Here is a 17,338-nt window from a genome sequence, read left to right as displayed (position 1 = left end):
TGTTCTGCATTGGTCTTTGCCTGTAGAGACTAAACTCCTTAGCCAATCCTCCAAATTTATAAATCAACTGTGTTCCTGGCCTGACTTGACTCCTATTATATTATTCCACTATAAACCACATTCCAATCATATTGAATGGACTTCTGTTCCCTACACAATTAGATATGTTTTCAGCTTTTTATTTTGCTCAAGTTCTTCTCTGAGCTTGACATATATCATCCCTCTTACTTCTAATATGTCATTTTTTATTTACTACTCTAAACCAACTCCCATATTTTTTTTTTCCTATAGAGTTTTCCTTAATATCTGTTACATTCACCTATGTCATTAACCATTTCCTCCTCTGGGCACCCACACACTGATGCGGGAGAACTTATTCCATCATGGTGTAATTGAAATTAGTTGTTTGCATAATTGTCACATTTCAAGAAACACTGTCTCTTATTTGTCAGCAAATCTCTTTTCTTCCCTGCTTCCCCTAAGTCCCAAGGGAATCGAGTTCATTTTAAGATGAAAATGACTGGCAAAATTCCAGAAAAGAAGAAAGAGAGGGAGAAATAACAGATTTAGGATTTGTTGGTGGAGGCTGCCTTAAAGCTAAACAGACTCTCCATTGAATTTTCCCCTTTCAATGCTTTGAAAGACGTGGAGGAAGGAAGATATTCTTGGAGAAGCTCTTTTAATAAGATTTGATCCCAGACTCAAGTATGTAAAGAGTGTTATTTTTTCCTTCCTTTGTTACTTACATTAGATAAACAAAGTAAATATCAGAATATTTAAAACAAAACAAAGCAAAACAAAGTATCAGTGTCTTTCCAACAATAAAGAAAAGAGTCAAGGGCATTCAGGGTTTATGAAGAGAATTTGAATAAAAGAGAACATTCTGATAGGTAACAATTTTAAGATTTATTTTATGAGGAAAAGTCTATACTGAATGTAAAAATTGAATAGTTACTTTTTGAATCCTCATTAGTAGACATTAAATTTTATTATTAATTTATATAGAGTCTCAAGTAAATTATTGAAAATTCTAATAAAATAGAGATAACAAAGGTAAGTAGTTTCAGAAAGTCTATTATTTTCATAAAAAGAGCTCTGTGCTAGTGTATATACATAGAGAAACACATTTCAACAAAAAACTCATGTAATTTGACATCAGTACCATGCCAATGTGTATGAAAACTGCCTGTTTCTTGACTCAGCCCAGAGCCTCCAGTGATAGCCCTAAGGTACTCTAGTTAGGCCTGGCGTCCAAGTTAATCTAGTTAAATGTTTTATGAAATTCTGCTGTTATTGTCATTGTTCTCTGTGTTTCCTAGGTGATTCAAGAAGAAGTTTTAACAATCACAATTCATTGAAATACTTCACAAATCTTTGCCAGCAAAGCTGTTTCTGTCAATTACACCCTGAATTTTCAATTTCCGCTGCTGTTCCTACCGCGGGTTCTGCGCTTCCTTTCCCTAATTCTACATTTCCTAATCCCTCCCAGAGACTTGCTAACCGTCAGAACTAAAACCAGCCAACACTCCTTGAATTCTTACTACATGCTAGGACCTGCTAAGTCATTTGTAGATATCAGTACATCATGTTATCGCGTTGGAAATAGCTTTGGTGGACTAACAAAACAAATCTCTAAGTTTCTTCTTCAAGTTTCAAATTAAAATATTTTTAAAATATTTATTTATTTATTTGAAAGTGAGAGAGAATGTGAGTAGGGGAAGGAGCAGAGGGAAAGGGAGATAAAGAATCTCAAGCAGACACCACGCCTCAGCATGGAGCCCCACGAGGGGCTCCATCTCATCACCCTGAGATCATGACCTGAGCCAAAATTATAGAGTCAGACAAGAGTCAGACATTCAACCAATTGAGCCACCCAGGTGCCCCTCAAATTAAAACATTTTTTATGACAAAATTTCAATAATCATTACAAAGTTGCTTCTGGGCTATTATATCAACAATACAAACTCATATACTTAAAGACCTTACATATGTAACATAAATAAGTGAAGGGGACTAAATTAAAGGTAATAAGGAGTGGTAGTGACTATGGTAAACTAGAAGGTGTGTACATCGTATACAGGAACTGAAATTCAAATTTACTATTTTTGAACAACTGTATAGGTTATAATGAAGGCCAATAAGTTCCCAATTTTTTCAAGATTTATTTATTTATTTGGGAGAGAGAGAGAGGAGAAGGAGCAGGGAGAGAGGGGGGAATGAGAGAAGTAGACTCCCGCTGAGTATGAACCCTGAGGCAGGACTCCATTCCAGGACCGATGAGATCCTGAAGTGAGCTGAAATCAAGAGGTGGGTCCTTAACTAACTGACCCATCCAGGCACACCAGTTTCCAATTTTTTTTTTTTTTTTAATGAGAGTTGATGGTTATCGTGATGATCATAAGGCAAAATGAGATTTTTGAGTATTTTTAGAATACCTTTAGATTTATTGAAAGGTTTCAAGGACAGTACAGAGTTCCTATGTAACCTCAACCCAGTTTATACTGTTGTTAACATCTTACATTCATATGGCACATTTGTAAAAACTAATAAACAGATATTTCATTTATTATTACTAAAGTGAATACTTTATTCATGTTTTTGTATCTTTCACTAATGCCATTTTTCTGTTCTAAGATTCCATAAGGGTATACATACAATCATCATCTCTGTTTAGAACCCTCTAGCCTAACATCTTAGATTTTCCTTGTTTTGAATGACTTTATATATTTTTTAAAAAATCATTCATTTTGACTTTGGTGTTTTTTTATGGTAGACTGGGTAGACATCCCCCAGCTGAGAAAGTATCTGTTAGATTTCTCCACTGTAAAGAAGCTCTTTAAGAAACTCTTTTTTCCCCCTTTCCATATAGTACACTTTCAAAGATAATTACTCTTAAGGAGTTCACTTCTTAAGGAGCCTATCTTAAGGGATGATGTGTTAGGTTTCACCTCCTTGAGGAAGGAGTACCTACATAAATCATTTGGAATTCCTCTGTATAGGATATTTGTCTATTCTCTCTCATTTACTTATTTATTCAGTTATTTATTTATGTTACTATAGACTCATGGATATTTGTTTTATACTTTGGGTTATAACTCAATATGGTTTTATTTATTATCTTGTTCAAATTATTCTAGCTTTTGATACTGGAGGCTCTTCTAGCTATGTTTTGTGTTTCTTTGACACACATTCATCATTTTTGGTATGGTTTGATACTTCCTTACCTTCTGTGCTAAAAATGCCCCAGGCTCATCTTGTATATTCCCTGCCCCAGACCTAGAATCAGCCATTTCCCCCAAAACCTCAGGTTGCTTTTGTTGGAGAATAGCACTAGAAACTAAGATCTGGGCACTGGATATATTCACTTCATATACAGATAGCTATAATTTTGATATTTCACTATCTGAATCTATAGTAACCTAACCATGAATAAATATTCATGTCTCTAACTCCATTCCAGAACCTCATGATTCATTCTAGTTTCCATCCCTTGCTTATCTCACTCTATTTATCCTTAGTCCTCACTAATTTATCCTTAGTCCTCACTCTAACAGGGAGACTCTTGGCTCCTATTACAGACCATACATTGACTTACTTGTTCAATCCAAGTATCTATCTATAGTAGTTTCAAAAAAAATAAGATTTTATTTATTTATTTGACAGAGACAGATCACAAGCAGGCAGAGAGGCAGGTAGAGGGAGAGGGAGAAGCAGGCTCCCTACTGAGTGGAGAGCCCGATGCGGGGCTCGATCCCTGGACCCTGAGATCATGACCTGAGCTGAAGGCAGATGCTTAACCAACTGAGCCACCTAGGTGCCCCTCAAAATTTTTAACTTGCATTGCCACGGGAAACAATTTTACCAGTTTAAGAATAGTGGGGATGTATCTTTCTCTTGCCTTTAGTTTTACAATTTCTGCTAATTTTCAAAGTTGCTGACGTCAGTAACCTCTACAACTCTTGCATTAGTGAAGTTATGTCGTGCATTTTTAATAAGGATGGATTCTTTCCTCCGAGTCTGCATTCTATCCTGGATCCCTAGATCTCATTTACTTTTAAAATTTATGTAACTATTAAGGTTCACTATTTTTGCTGTAAGAACTATGGGCTTTGACAAAAGCATGTATCCACCATTACAGTATCTCAGACTAATTTCATTGCCCTAAAAGTTATCTGTGCTTTGTCTTATTCAACACCTCCCACTCTCAAACCTTGAAGCACCAGGCTGTTTTCCACCTCTGTAATTTTGTCTCTTCTATTGTGTCATGTAAATGGAATCACAGAGTATACAGACTTTTCAGAATGGCTTCTTTCACTTAGCTATATGCATTTAAGATCTTAAAAGTTCTGAACACAAGGGAAAAAATGTAAGTATGTGAGCTGGTGGATGTTAACTGAACTTAAGGTGGTCATCATTTTACAACAGATACATATATCAAATCATTACATTGTACACTCTGGCATAATGTTATATGTCACTTATATCTTGGTAAAACTGGAGGAAAATGAAGAGGGTCTCTTGTAGATAGCAAAAAATGGAATTTCATTTATGTTGCATGCACAGATAGTTTTCTTTATTTTTTTAACCTCTGAATAGCACTCACCTATATGGATTTCTCCAGGTTAGTTTATCCATTTACCTACTGAAGAAGTTCTTGATTGCTTCAAGTTTTTGATGATCATGATCACTCTGATATAAATATATGTACACAGGTTTGTGTGTGGATATAAGTTTTTAAATTGAATGAGTAAGTGGGTTGGGCTAAGACTCTGTATGATGAATATGATAAGAATGTGTTTAGTTTATGCACTTGTGCTGAGCACAGCATAACTTGTAGACTTGAATCATTGTATTATACACTTGTAACTAATGTAACATCATGTGTCAACTATACTTCATTTAAAAAAATGTGCTTAGTTTTATAAGAGACTGCCAATGAAACTGTCTTCCAAAATGTCTGTACTATTTTGAATTCCTACCAGTAATGAATGAAAGCTCTTGATACTCTGTATTCTTGCCAGTGATTGACATTGTCTGTTTTCTGAGTTTTAGCCATTCTTACAGATATATAGTGATTCTTATTGTTTTAAATTACAATTTCTAATGAAAAATGATTTTGATTATCTTTTGATATCTTTATTTCCCATATGCATACATTCTTTGCTGAGGTGTCTATTTATAAAGTTTTTGCCCAGTTTATGGGGGCTATGTTAAGATTGAGTTTCATAATTTTACTTTGTTCTAGATATAAGTCATGTTATCAGACATATGATTAGTAAATTTTTTTACTACTTTATGACTTGTCTTTTCATTCCCTTTAAAGTTTCGGTTTTTTTTTTTTTTCAGGAAAAAAAAAACATGTTTAATGTTAATAAAGTCCAGTATATTATTTTCTCATGGGTAATAATTTTTCCTTTTTTACTTTTTCAAAAAAAGAAATCACAAAATTTCTCTTAATTTTCTTCTAGATATTTTATAGTTATGTGGTTTAAACTTAGACAAATGATACATTTTGAGTTAATTTTTATGTAAGGTGTAAGGTCTGTGTTTAGGATCATTTTTTTAAAAAATATGCATGTCACCAATTATTCCAGTCCCTTTATTGAATAAAAGGTTATCCTTTCCCATCCATTGTTCCATCTTTGTTCCTTTATCAAAGATCAGTTCGTTATATTTGTCTGGGTCTATTTCTGACATCTTTATTCTGATATATTGGCTGATGTGTCTATTATTTTGCAAATACCACACTGTTTTGATTATGGTAACTTTAGAGTAAGCCTCAAATAGAGTAATGTGGGTCTTCCACATGTGAATCTTGTTGTTGGATGGAATATTCTAAAAATGCCAATTAGAACAAATTGATTTATAAGGCTATTATGTCATATATAATCCTTCTGCTTTTCTGCCAGTTTGACCATCCGTTACTGATAAAAGCAGGTTGAAATTTCCAAAAAGAATGTGTCTAGTTTTCATTTCAGTCCTATCAGTTTTTGCCTCATGTTGTTTGATATTCTGTTGTTCAGTGTTATAGTGAGATCAATGGTGGCTCCCCAAAAGATTTATCCATGTCCTAGAACCTGTGAATGTGACGTTATTTGGGGAAAAAGCTCTTTCAGATGTAATTAAATGAAAGATCTCAAAAGGGAATCATCTTGGGTTATCCAGGTGGACCCTAAAGGCAAAGGCAAGTGTCCTTATAAGAGACATATGGAAAAGAAATACAAAGGAAAGAGGAAAAGGTCAGGTGAAGACAGAGACAATCTGTGCTTACATAGCCCCAAGCCAAGGAACACCTGGAGCCACAGCAGAGGCAAGAAAGGAGTCTCCCCTAGAAACTTCAGAGGACATGACCCTGCTGCCATCTCGATTTCAGACAATTGTCAAAGAACACATTTCTGTTGTTTTCTGCCACTCAGTGTGTAGTAATTTGTATGGTAACCTCAAAAAGTAAATACAGGTATATACATATTTAGAACCGTTAGGTCTTCTTAGAAATTTGACCCATTTACTATTATGTAATGTTCTATCTATCACTCATGAAATGCTTTATTTGACCATGTGGTTTGTCTGAAATTAATATAGATATTACAGTTTTCTTCTGATTAATTAGTGTTAACATGGTAAGTCTTTCTCTGTTTCTTTATCTTTAATTTGACATCGAAAATGTGTTTCCTGCCAACAGTATATATTTTGGGTTGTGTGATTTGATCCCATCTGATGTATTTTTTTAAAGATTTTATTTATTTATTTGACAGAGAACAGGAGACAGAGCAAGAGAAAGCACATGCAGGATGAGCAGGAGAGGGAGAGGGAGAAGCAGGTTCTCTGCTGAGCAAGGAGCCCGATGTGGAACTTGAACCCAGGACCCTGGAATCATGACCTGTGCCAAAGACAGACATTTAACTGACTGAGCCACCCAGGCGTCCCCCATCTAATGTATTTTTACTGGAATATTTAAACATTAACATTTTAAGTAATTATTGATATGGATTAAAATCTACTATCTTTGTAACTTTTTTATGACCCCTTCTTTTTTTAGCTTCTCGAGTTTTAACTGAGCATCTTACATTTCCATTTCATTTCTAGTCTTAGAGTCTTGCTTTTTTACTTATTTCCACAACTTTTTCGTATTTGCCCTGTGGTTTAGGGTTTATCTTTTAAAATAATCGAGAACAACCTTCAGATAACACTATACTACTTCACATGTGTTGCAGGTAGCTTATAATAGAGAATTCCCAATTCCTTCCCCCTTTCCCTTGTAACATTATTGTCATTCATTTTATTAATCCATATTCTATAATCACCCAGTACTTTTTTATTACTGTTTTAATCAAGCAGTTGCATTTTATATCAACCAAGAATAATAAAAATAATTGTTTTATTTTTATTTATTCTCTGATGTCTTTCTTTTTGTGTGTATCTATTTCTGACCCATTTAATTTTAATTCTTGACGAACTTTTTAATATTTCTTATAGGGCATATATGTGGGCAATTAGTTCCCTCAGTTTTTGTTTGTGTGAGAAAGTATTTCTCTTTTATATTTGAAGAATAATTTTATTGGATGCAGAATTTTAGCTTGTAGTTTTTCTTTTTGACACATTAAATATTTTATTTCACTCTCTTTTTGCTTATTTGGTCTCTATCAAGAGTAATTCTTTTTTTAAAAATGTTTTATTTATTTATTTATTTGAGAGAAATGGAGAGAGCAGGCATGCACGTGAGCGTGGGAGGAATAGAGGGGAATCTTCAAGCAGACTCCCTGCTGTGTGCAAAGCCCCATGTGGGTCTAGCCATGAAGCTCAAGTCCAGGACCCTGAGATTATGACTTGAGCCAGAATCAAGAGTCGGATACTTAAACAACTGAGCCACCCAGGTGGCCCAAGAGTAATTCTTATTTTTGCTCTTCTACAGGTGAAGCCTTCCAGCTGCACTGCTTTCAAGATGTTTTTTGTCCTCATTTTCTTCAGTGGGAATATCATTTGCCTTGATGTTTTTTGTTTGCTTGTTTGAGGCCAGAAGGTGAAGATGGTTTTATCTAGATTGGTCTTCTCCAATTTCCTTAGTCTTCTGCTGTGTTCTTTTTCTCTTCTCTTTCAGTATTCCAATTATGTGTAGTACAACTTTTGATATTATCTCTGGGTTCTTGGATGCTCTGATATGTTTGTTGTTCCTGCTTTTATTGTTTTATTTCCCTTTGAGTTTCAGTTTGAGAAAGTTCTATTGACCTATCTTTTTAGGTCACCGGTTCTTCCTTCAGATATTTTGAATATACTGAGTAGCCTGTTGAATGCATTTAATCCTTATTATTAGTAGTATTGTTGTTGTTACTGTATTAATATTGTTGTTGTTGTTATTCTTTCTAGCACTTTTTTTCTTATTTTTTCTCTATCTTTGCTGACAGTCTTCTGGTCTTTACCCATTAGAACATTTAATATATTTCTCATAATTATTTTAAATTCCCTCTCTGAAAATTTCAATATTTGTTTCATATCTGAGTCTGATTGTGATTCTTGCTTTGCTCTTGCTTACCATTTGGTATGCCTTGAGACTTTTTTGTTTAAATTTGGGCAATAGATTCTGCAGTCTTTAGTTATAATCTCACCAGGAATTTGGCTATGTTAAATCTTTCTGTATCTATACCTACTGTAGGCTTCAAATCTCCCCAAAAAACAAAAATTGTTTTTCTTTCTTCTTTTGGCTGTGGGCTTTCCTGTGTACTGCTACTCAAAGCCTATCTATAACTTGAAGCTTTCAGATGCCATCCATTATTATTATGCTAGAGGTTTCTTAGTGTGGGGTACAGTGTAGATGAGAGGAAAATTCTACAAACTTCTGATTAACTCCCAGCCTTTCAGTGGGCCAGTGTTTCAGGGATATGACCTTCACAAGTATTTTGTTCTCTCATCCAAGGTCATAATTGTTACTGTTGTTTTGTTGTTCTTGTTCTCTGCTTTCCCACACCATTTCCTGTTTGTGATACTGATGTTCTATTTTCTTCAAAGGCTTTACTTTTTTGCTTATTTATTTAGTTAGCTAGTTATTAGAGAGAGAAAGAGAGAGAGCACATGAGTGGGAGTGGGGAGGGGCAGAAGAAGAGGGAGAATCTCAAGCAGACTCCTTGCTGAGCCCAAAGCCTAGCTCGGGGCTTGACCTCATGACCATGAAATCATGACGTGAGCCAAAATCAAAGGTGAGAAGCATAGCCAACTGAGTCACCCAGCACCTGGGTTTTCTATTTTCTTGAAGCCATTTCCCTTGGGTAGAGGATCCCCCTGCCTTCAGCTAGAGTCAGGTTAACTGTGCTCTGTAAAACTCCTGCCTCACAGACTATCTTCATTAGAAAGATGATCTGGGTGGGTATCATGGAGGTCCTCTTTTCTTCTTTTGCTAGGATGGGGAGGAAATCCTCTGATTTTCTTAGTTGAAGCCTGTTAGGCCAACTGCAATGAAGCATGTGAAAATGTGGGAATTCTCCTATGATTGAGGTTCCCTAGCATTTCACATTCTCATGCTAGCCTGCACACCACATTCAACACTTCATCAAAATGACCAGTTAACTCTTTCCAACGGTTTAGTGTGTCTAGTCACTTTTGGTCCAAATAAGTCAATGTCAGCTATGTCTCAGCATGTGCCTCTCTCTCCAGATTTTGGGAGACGCAATTAGCCCTGATGTCAGTTCTCTGCTGAGATGAGAAAAGTGATTGTTTTCCTGTTTATCCAGGTTTTTCTTATTTCTTTACTTGTTGAATCTGAAACTAGAAGCCCTAAGTTACAAATTTTTGGTAGAAATATTTTTACCATCTGAATTCTGAACAATTTTATTATGTATCTCTTTTATCAAATAGTAAAGGAATGGGAGCACCGGAAAATCCTAACAGTCTTATGACAATAAGATACCAAATGCAGAGGGTCTAACTTCACTGTCTAACTGCCAAGACTGAGGACACAGAACTTAAAAATGTGCACATATCTCACTGATGCAGTAAATTCTCAGAATACTCAATTGGATGGCAGTTGGGATATACAGAAAAACAAACAGCTACTTTATTCTATCCATAATTAATCTCCCTTAGAATGTCATTTACTGGTTAATTGGAAAATTAAACATTTTATTTAGTCCCATTAGGTAAACCTAGTCTGCTGAGTAGTTTAAATAGCTCCTCTAGGTAATATTATCACATGGTTAAAAATCATCAGAATTTCTCTGAGCCCCTGATACATTCCCCAAGATTCTATCCAGCTCCTTAATGGGAAAGATATGATTTATGAGATCCCATGGCTTATTTTTTGACTGAGAGGGACAAGATCCTCAGGTGTTTCTGATATTTTTTTATTGTATTCTATCTCTTCTGGCCAATGGGAGCTTTGTTGACTTCCATGCTGAAGTCTGGGGTTGGTATAACGTTGTCTTCCATACGTGCTTTCATCAGATACTTCATCTCAATACCTTCTCCTAGTTTCTGCTGCCTGTAGATCCTTGAATATTTTCTCTATTCTCTATTCACACTGTGGCCCCCTTGGTCTTTGGGGAAGGGTACCACTTCCCACCATGGCAGAATCCATGGAATTTTCTGGCTCTCATCTCACTTTTTACAGTACTGGGAACTGAGAAAAACTAAGACTGTCAAACTTAAATGGCTGCCTCCAAGGGTGGTGTCAGAATTGCCAGAAAAATGATTCTTCCAGATTCCTAATCTCATTGCAGGGGCCAAAACCCCTCTGTAAATGGTGATGTCTTCATTTGCCCATAGCATCTCCATCTTCCTTGAGCTGAAGCCAGTAAAAAGAAAAATGGAAATACATCAAATCCTCTAGTTCTCTTTCTTTTTTCTCTCCATTCTCCTTTTATTAATCCTTTTGGTCAAAAAGGATAATTCTTTCCTATTAAATCCTCTTTCTTGATTTCAAATTTCTAGCTAAGACTAAAATCTGAACACTTCATACTTGGCTTTTAGTATTGAAAGTATGCAGAGATAAAAAAAGAATTTGAAAAATCCTTTCTTAATATAAAACTTGGGGGATTATTTTCTTGAATTATAACTTTTTTTTAATTAATTAATTTATTTATTTGACAGAGAGAGAGAGATCACAAGTAGGAAGAGAGGAAGGCAGAGAGAGAGAGAGGAGGAAGCAGGCTTCCTGCTGAGCAGAGAGTCCGATGCAGGACTCGATCCCAGGACCTTGAGATCATGACCTGAGCTGAAGGCAGCGGCTTAACCCACTGAGCCACCCAGGCACCCTTGAATTATAACTTTAAATACAAGTCACAAGTTGAGTATCTTTGTTGTTTGTTGTCATTGCATTCCTTACTTTAAAAAAAAAAAAAATTGAAACTCTCCTCAGTTATCTCGGTTTAAGGAGAACAAAGCTTATGTATTTAAAAGTTTAAATACATTTTTGACTTCCGAAATGGTCACCCCCATTAAATTAGCAATCCTGTTAGTTAGGTGTGTCCCTCATAGATGAAAAAAACAAGATTCATTAAGATTTTAAGTGTGTTGCCTATGTTCACTTAAGGAACAGGGGGTGATGACAATATCGGTAACTAGGGCTTAACACAGAGCCTGGGTTATTTTCTCCATGCTGCTTCAAATTTTATCACCTGTGAGGTTCTCATCCTCCCTAAAATCAGAGAAGAGGAAGTTCCCATATGCCTTCATAAGATGCATTCAACATTCATGCTATAAAATTTACTGATCTATACTATGTGTCAAGCACAGCACTAGTCACTAGGAATACAACTGTGAGGAAGGCAGAAATAATTTGTCAACTTAGAAAGTCTTCCAGGAGATACAGACTCTCAACACAAAATTGAATAACTTCATAATTGGAGAAAGATGGAGAAAGGACAGTGTATTCTTTATATTTTGCTTTGCATTTTTTTTTCCCAAGTGCTTTTGTTTCCTTGTTATTTTTGTTTGTTTTGTTTTGTTTTCTCTCTATGTTACATTTCAAATATTGTGGTCATTGTCTTATATATATACAGGTCTTTTCTTCCTCTGGTCTATTTTCCCCTTAAAGCCCTAAGGGCCTAGAGTAAGATTTTTCATAAATAGACAGCCCCTGGAGTTAAAATAGTATTGAATTGAGAGTCAAAACAAACAAAACAAAAACCCAGGTTGGACTCTCAGCTCAGTTGCTTTATTAGCTGAATGACCTCAGGCAAGTTACCACACTGCTCACTAATTTTTGTTCATCTATAAACTGAAGGTGATAATAACCACTTGGCAGAATTGTTATGCTAATCAAGTGAGTAATACATGTGCATAACACTTTAAGTGTACAAAGAGCTACAGATGTATAAGAGAGTAAAGAACTATTTTACAAGTGTTTAACATTTTAAAGACTTTAATTACATATGCTAAGCATCAAAAAGCAGACAGTATATTAAAAACCTTTTATAAAATATTTTTAAAGCCTTTTTTTTAACAAAATATTAGATTTCCTTATAATTGCAAGCCAACCTGTATACAAGTAAAGATTTTGTCATTCTAATCATGACTTCACATCTACAAAAGAGTTGCTTAAAGCATTACCTTCTTCAGAGAGAAATGCAGTTATTTTTTTGGTTGTTTTCTAGAGAATTATCTTTCAGTGTGTTAAGTGTCATCACACAAAATATGACAGAAAGAAGCCTCACATGGCAGCATACAGATTATCAGAGAAGGTCTCCTTGAAGACACGGCTCCTCTGACCAGTTCCTGCCATAGAATTTCATATGACAAGATTTAAAAGGCAACTGCCTACAGTTTTTTGGTAACAATAATGAGACCTAGCATTTTATGTTCCAGTAGAAGTCATGTTACTCAATATTCCTGCTTTTTGTATTGCATGTGCTTCTTTCTCTAAGCCCTGGGCTACTCTGGAAAACACTATCCTGTTTGGTATCAACTAACAAACTCTTATTCATAAACACCTAGAAAAACTAGGGGCAAGGAATGTTCCAGGGCAGAGGCTGGAGAGGGGAGTTGAGTTTGTACTTGCAGACTAATAAGCAATCCCACCCATGCACTGACTGACTGAAGTTACTGAAAGTCCTTTCAGAATTCAACACTCAACTCACTTTTTGGATGCCATAAATTTGATCTAAGAAAAATTTATAGTATGGCTAGTTTCCCAGATATTGGAATTAAGTGAGTTGTTGAGGCTTATAGAAAGAAAACAATGTTTTAAAGACCGAATAACATATAAAGCATTTTTAAAAGACTGTGGTAATGGTAAATGGAATCTATAAATATGATCAGACCAGAAGCAGGATATCATAGGGAAACAGCTTATATGGTTTTATGAGATTGTGAGACCAGATAATACGTCAAAAAATGCACTGTCACAAGCTTGTTTTATTGAACTGGGGGGAATGGCTGTATTCTTCGTTACCGTGACAGGAGATGTAGGAAACCAAAATCAGAAAAACTGTCTTCAGGCTTATCCTCAAAGCATCTAAAATGAATCAGATGAATAACCATAAATTTAGTCAATTTGTAGAGTTTTTTGACCACTTCAGATTTCTTAAAGAACTCAAGAATGGTCATATAGATGAGTAAGCACAGCAAAGCATAGCAAAGTCATGTACACATCTCATCTCCCTAACTGGGCTGGTAACTCCTATACAGTGGCTATTAGAGGAAGGGTGGCAATAAACTGTTGCTTTATAAATTTAAGGAGTTGCATGGATCACACCACAACAAATAAATGGAAAATTAAAAGATCAACAGTGATGTTTCCATTTTAGTAGCAAGGACTCAAACAAGTATCTTGATATTAAATACATGAATCCAGACACAAAATTTTCTCCTGAGACCATTGCTGTACATTGCAAGAAGGCCGGCGTGGGATTGTGCCCAGTCAAGGACTATGGCAGGTACCCATCCAAGAATTACACCGAGTTTCCAGAACATTGCTTAAGCAATCAAGCTGGCCTACCACATAATCCCTAATACAATATTAGCCAATACCATATGGCTATCTGGCCAGAAATAATCTAAAAAAATTCTAAATCTTTGTATTTCTGGAAGAATGGGCTGAATCTACTGGTCTGAAACTTGAGAAAGAGTGAAAAAGACCTACATTTGGGTCTGAACACTAATTACATAAATATGAGGTGAAGAGTTCAGAGCAAAGCACAAAAAAATAGAAAATCTAGGGTATTTAGTTGGTATAAGTTCCTAATCAATCAATTATGTGATATGGGTGCATAGATTTGAACAAAGAAACAACCCAGTTGGATAGTTGTCAGAAGCATCAATCTATAAATAGTTCATGTCCTTTTTCAGAAGAGGAAAGAGAGGTATGAAATTTAAGTAACTTGTCCCAAATCACAAATCCATTATTATAGCTGAAAATGGAGCCAGGTCTGACTCCAAACGCTGTGTGTTCTTTTTGTTTCCTGAAATCACACTAATGAGGGAATTCAAAACCATAATACAGGGGAAATAAATGATTAGAAGAACTGTAGATGTGTCCTCTAGGGATTAGAAGAGATGGAGAATGCTGAAGATAAGGAAAAGTCATGATTCTGCAATTCAAATATCTGATGATCCATTAATGACACAGGATAATAATATAGGAGCAAGTGGGTAGAATTTAAAGATAGCAAGCTATCCAGCGAGCTAGAAAAATCAAAAGAAATGAATGGGTTACCTACGGGGTAATGAGTTTTCTGTCAAGAAAGGTGCTCAGGTAGAGGACAAATATTTGCCAAGAGAACTATTACCAAGAGGATTTAAATATTGTGAAATGGCCATACTACATGGTATTAAACTCTGACCCTCAGGGTTTTTATGAGTCTGATTAGAAAGGAAAAGCTTTCAACTAGCCTATCTCAAGACTTTAGTCCTGACTAAAAGTTAACCAAAATATGGCTACCAAGAGATAGAGGAAGGAGAGAAACAAGGAAAGAATCTGTTGGCTTCAGCAGGGCAACACCAATTTAAATATTACATAATATCATTGCCCATGATGCTTGGTTTCCCAAGAGATGCTCAATGATTTGATTTAGGAAACTGCATCATTTTTACTCACTTCAATACCTGTTTGATGTCCTGCTTCCCTCATGGACAAGATAATTGGTCTAATAATACTCTGCCCTGAGGTCTCCTACCTGTGCTTCCCTCCATTACTGACTGGCTGCATGACCCGATCAAGTTATAGCTGTCTCATGGGTGTGCTGAACAGTGCTAGCAGTCTTTCAATCTAATTTACTATAGGAATGAAAAGTAACTCAGGAATGATCTATACAGTGGTGACAATACACAGGAGAACTGGTGAACTCTAGAGCTTGGTGTTTGCAGCAAGAGATATCCAGGTCAGGAATTTAACATCCAGCTCAGAAAATAAAAATGCAAATATTCATTTTTAATATATAATTAGGTAATTTAGATATCATTTATTAGATAATTGAGATATGCATTGCAGAGAGCTAAGTAGTTGTGGGGATTCATGTAGTCTTTTCATGCTCTTTGATTATGGGAGCATCTCATGTAGACACAGTACCATTAATGGAGTCCTGGTGTTCTGATGAGGGATATCAGAATATCTGATAAGATATTCAGTAAGATAAGGTCAAGAGTAGGATAAGGTCAAGCCATCACAGTTCTATACCAAGCACTATCATAGCTGTTTGCACACATTATCACCAATAATCCTCATGTTGACCATAGGAAGTATGTACAATTATCCCCATTGCACATATAGGGACAATTTCATCAGTGAAAGACAATGGTTGTCTCAGTTCAGCTCTTACTAATCACGCTATTTTGGCCACATGACTTAACTTCATTGGACATGCAACTTTTATTACATGAAATGTATGTAATAGTAAAGCCTACATTTTATTGCCTATGTATTTTAATACATAAAATGTGTAGAAGAAGGAGCATAATGTTATGATAATGCTAGCAAAGAATTGTAGCAGAGCAAAACACTGTAATGGCATGACCTGTAAATTTGCATAATATGTGATCTGCAATTTCCAATTGTCTTTCCTTCACCCAACCAAAGTTTTCAATTGGAGGCAGCTAAAGTTCTTGTAGTTGGTGGGGATGGGCAGAAGAATTTAAAGGGTAGGGATAGTAAAAACGGGGAGGAAGGAAAAGTCAGGCTGAAAACTAATATCAAACAAACCCTTGTCAGGAAGCAAGGAGGCAAATTGTGGATCCTCGTGTCCCTGGAAATCTCCTGGTTCAGTTTCCCCCAATAGACCCAGGAAAACAAATGTCAGAAAACCAGGACTTTTCTGGGAGTCCAAGACAGCTGGAGGACTCAGAATTATTTTCACCACTAGTTAAGCTACAGCTAGAACACAGTACCAGAGTACTTGAAGCAACAGCTTGAACTGGTCCCTGCTTGCATCACTGTGGCTACCCTGAATTCCCACTTGACAGGTTTACTTCAGGTATATCATTAATTTCCTTACAGTCAGCTCTTTGTTTTACTTGAATGAGATTTTCTTTCACCAAATCTATCAAATCATTACAATATTTTCCTTTAATAATAACCACGATCATAGACTGAGATCTCCCGTGTCGTCACTGTTTTAATCACTCTTCAACTATTGTCTCATTTAGTAATATTGATTCTATAACACTAGTACCATTACTATGTCCTTCAGTAGATGAGGACTTAAAGCTCAGAGAGGCTAAGCTAAAGCTGATATATAAGGTTACACAGTGTTTCAGTTATCTATCGATGTGTAACAAACCACCCCCAAATTTAGCTTAAAAACAGCAGCCCTTTTCGCAGTACCTGTCAGAGATTTATTTGGCTGGATGAACTGGGGGTAATGCCACCATTTCTGAAGCCTCAGTCTGGATGCTTAAATGGTTGGAGCTGGATGGGGTGTCCTTGATGAGCCATATGTCTGTTTGAATTCTGGCTCTTATCTGTGTTCCCTAGTTTTTCTCCATAAGACGAGCATGAGCTCTGTGTGGTGATCTCAGGGTTTCGAGAGAAAATGTTCCAAAAGACAAGTCTGCTGCAAAAGTACTTCTTAAACCTCCATTTGCATTATGTTTGTTAATGTCTCATGGGCCACAAGTCACGTGAAAAAGAATGGTCACTGAAGGACAGAACTAAACAAAGTCTAGCAGACATGAAAAATTATACATGTATTCTGGAGACTCTGAGACCCAGCAGGAGGCACAATTATACCAAATCAGCATGAGTATCTGGGTAGAGAGTTTGCCAGGTGAGATTAGAGGAAAGAAAATCATAGAACTATAGTATTTCAAAGAGATTCAGCCCTTCATTTTACATGTAAGTAAGTTGGGTTGTAATAGGAAAGGATCTAGGCTAAAAAAGCAAATCTAATTATTGGCAAAGATTAGACTCAGAATGAAT

This window comes from Mustela nivalis (genome assembly GCF_964662115.1).
Source record: "Mustela nivalis genome assembly, chromosome: 9".
In the NCBI taxonomy this organism is placed as follows: domain Eukaryota; kingdom Metazoa; phylum Chordata; class Mammalia; order Carnivora; family Mustelidae; genus Mustela; species Mustela nivalis.
The sequence above is the reverse complement of the archived record's forward strand: the minus strand, read 5'-3'. Positions refer to the sequence as shown.